The sequence below is a fragment of the Galeopterus variegatus genome, unplaced genomic scaffold (genome assembly GCF_000696425.1).
Source record: "Galeopterus variegatus unplaced genomic scaffold, G_variegatus-3.0.2 Scaffold2162, whole genome shotgun sequence".
Taxonomy (NCBI): domain Eukaryota; kingdom Metazoa; phylum Chordata; class Mammalia; order Dermoptera; family Cynocephalidae; genus Galeopterus; species Galeopterus variegatus.
In genome coordinates, this window is record NW_007728273.1 from 340,663 (window position 1) to 344,013 (window position 3,351).

The window sequence follows — 3,351 nt, forward strand, 5'->3', positions numbered from 1 at the left end:
GGCGGGGGCGCCCCCGCCCTCGCAAGTGGCGCACTGTAGCAGTGCGCCACCGGGCCAGCCCCTTACCGGTCATCTTTAAAAAAAAAAAAAAAAAGACTTTATAATGAAGATCTCTTCAAATTCTCAATAATCCCATTGTTGAAAGACTGTTCACACAAGTATGTGATAAAAAACTCAAAGTCATTTTCAGTCATTTAAAAATATATCAGTTGCAGTTGTATATTTAAAATTCTTCCCTTTCTTTCATTGACAGATGTAATCTTGAAATTTCTTGTGAATAGATTTTGAATCCAATTACAGATTTTTAAGGTTCAGTATTTAAAAACAAGGAAGTAGCTCAAATTGCAGAATGCACATGTGTTGCTAAGCGGTCACCCTGAAGCTGCCTAGGACACCACCAAAAAGGGCCTGTAAACTACAAATGCGGAGAAACACCTGAGAGAAGGCCAGAAATTCAGACCTGCACAAGGAGCCCTGTTCAGCCTCCTTGTCCCCAGCCTTGACTGGCTGCATTTGGGGCTGCACCAGTGCTCCTTGGGCACCTGGCACAGGTATTCCTTGGGCTTCTTGGCTATGACAGGCAACTCTCTCTGCCTTGCAAGACTAAAGCAGGGTTCCAGGAGCCAGAGCACCTCCTTAGCTGTGCTCAGCCCCTCGTATGGAACAAGGAGGGGTAGATGCTGCTCATCTGCTCAGCACTGTGGTGATCAGGGGGACACGTTAGGCCTGCTCTGCCCAGGCTGCCCTCCAAGGAGCCCCAGACACGGGTGCATACAACCAGGGGCACTGCTGGTCCCTAGGGCTGAGGGGACCCTATCTCCCAGCAGCCTCGTAGCCCATAGTAAAGACCACTGAGCTGGCTCTGAGGTCTCAGCTCCAAAGGCACCCCTCAGCTGTCCCTGAGCCCCTTTCTACTCTGCCCTGTCTCCATCTGAACCTGTGTCACATTTCCATGCTAACTTCCTTCATAGGGACTCTCACAAGCTGACATTTTGTTGATTCGTTGCTGGCTTGTGGTTTCCTCCACCGGACTGTAAACCTAGTGAGAGCAGGGACTTTGATGTTTTATCTACCTTTCCGTCTCCATCAACTTGCGTAGTACCCAGTGCGTGCCAGACACTTAATAAATATTTGATGGATGAATAAGCAAAAAATGACCATATTTTACTGAGTGTAAAAATGAATCGTAATCCCACTTTGTAGAATATTCAGATCTGAAAAACTGTACCTCTTAGAGTTAATGAGCTATGGTGTTTTCTCAGTATTCTCATCAATAAAAGGAGGATGATATTTTTCTCACGGTGAAGTTATGAGGATGAAATGGGCCCATTTGACCAGGCTAACCGTCACTGTTAATGTTCTATTAATTTTGAACACTCGTTAAATGAGTAATGGTATCTGTTCATTCTTTCCTGCTCACCAAGCAACCTTATGATTGCATATGGCTTCTCTGTGTAGGTGGGAGATGCCCGCCTGGTATCTGGGAGGTCTTCACATTCTCTTTGTAAATGGGTATACCATGGGTATACCAGCTCTGCATAAGTCTTGGTAAATTGAGTTAGTGTGGATCTGCTTGGAGGAAGGAGGGTGAAAAATTCAAGTAGTTTCTGAGACCGCAAGGCCCAGAGTCACGCCTTGAACCACTGTGAATTCATGCACTTCAATGGCAGCTGGTGAAGCCTCTTGGTGGACATTAGTCTTTGAGACACTCCCCAACCGCTTCCTTCAAACTTCAACAATCTGAGGGCCGGCCCGTGGCTCACTCAGGAGAGTGTGGTGCTGATAACACCAAGGCCCCGGGTTCAGATCCCATATAGGGATGGCTGGTTTGCTCACTGGCTGAGCGTGGTGCTGACAACACCAAGTCAAGGGTTACGATCCCCTTACCAGTCATCTTTAAAAAAAAAAAAAAAAACTTCAACAATCTGATATGATGATCTTGATGCTTCTAAAGTATTAATAAGCAGGGAAGAAAATTCTGCCAGAAAAACAGGGCTTTAAAAGAAAAGAGGATTACCTCTTTTTAAAGAATATCCCTTCTCATCCAAGAAGCAGATTAATTGTCCAAGTTGAACAGGTGTTAACTATTCTTCTGGGTAAAAGAGGAATTGAATTTCCTTTGGTTGAATGGGATTGATACTACTCTACAGAGATCACCTGCAACAAGGACAAGGACTTGAGTTATCGGGGACCCCCAAACTGTCTGTACTGTTTTTTAATAGTCCAAGCAGTGGTGTTCCCCTTTTCCTTTCTTTCTTTTTTCCTTTTGGCAGCTGGCTGGTACAGGGATCTGAACCCATGGTGTTATAAGGCTGCTCTCTAACCGGCTGAGCTAGCTGGCCAGCCCTCCATTTTGCTAGTATCACAAAAGTAAATTTTTTCTTATATAGCCCCCTTTTTACTCCTAACATTTACAAGAATATCTGAAATACCAGACAAGTTAACTTATCCCATTCTATTAAGAATTTTTTCTTTTTAATGGACTCTTTTTTCCAAATAGGAACTTTAATTGCAGAACATATCAAACCTTAAGTGTGAAGCTTTTACCTCTACAATGAAAATTTCTGTTGCCTCAGTCTAAAAATCCATGTACCTCCCCTGTAGTCTGGGATGGTTTGTTCCTTCCTAGGATAAATGTGAGAGCTTGGGGCCTACCTGGCTCCCTGTTGAGACAATCAGCTTTCCTGGGGCCACTTCTTATACTGACATCCATCCGTGGCAAGACCCATCCCGGACACACTGTCCCTACACCTGAAAGAGGAAGCTGTCCCTACTTCTAGTCCCCAAACTCAGGCCAGGAAATCACCCCCTGCTAGCGTTGCCAGATAAAATCGTGCATGGACATACACTAAAAAAAACTGTTTATTTGAAAATCAAAGGTAACAGGGCATCCTGTATTATTTGCCAAGTCTGGCAGCTTACCACTTGCTAAAGTCCTGTTTCTTTCGACTCTCCACGGCCCCAACTGCTAGTTGCTCATGCTGTTCTGAATTGTTCTTTGGCGGCTGAACTTGGCTTCCTTCCATGGGCCTAGAGCTCTGGTGTCCGCTTGAATTCTTGCCACATCCATCCTTCTCTTTCGACTATTGCCCCATGTTAGATCTCCATATTCAAGGTAAGGAATTGCCAGCCCCTTTCAGGTCCCTTAAACATGCCGTTCAGAGACATTTATCTATCTATCTCTTTATTTGGTGGCAGGCCGGTATAGGGATCGAACTCTGGACCTTGGTGTTATCAGCACCATGCTCTAACCAACTGAGCTAACTGACCAGCCCATTTCAGGGACTTTTAGAACCCGCCACAGTCATGGCAAAGCCCCATAATAACTGAGATTACTCCGTTCGCCCTCCA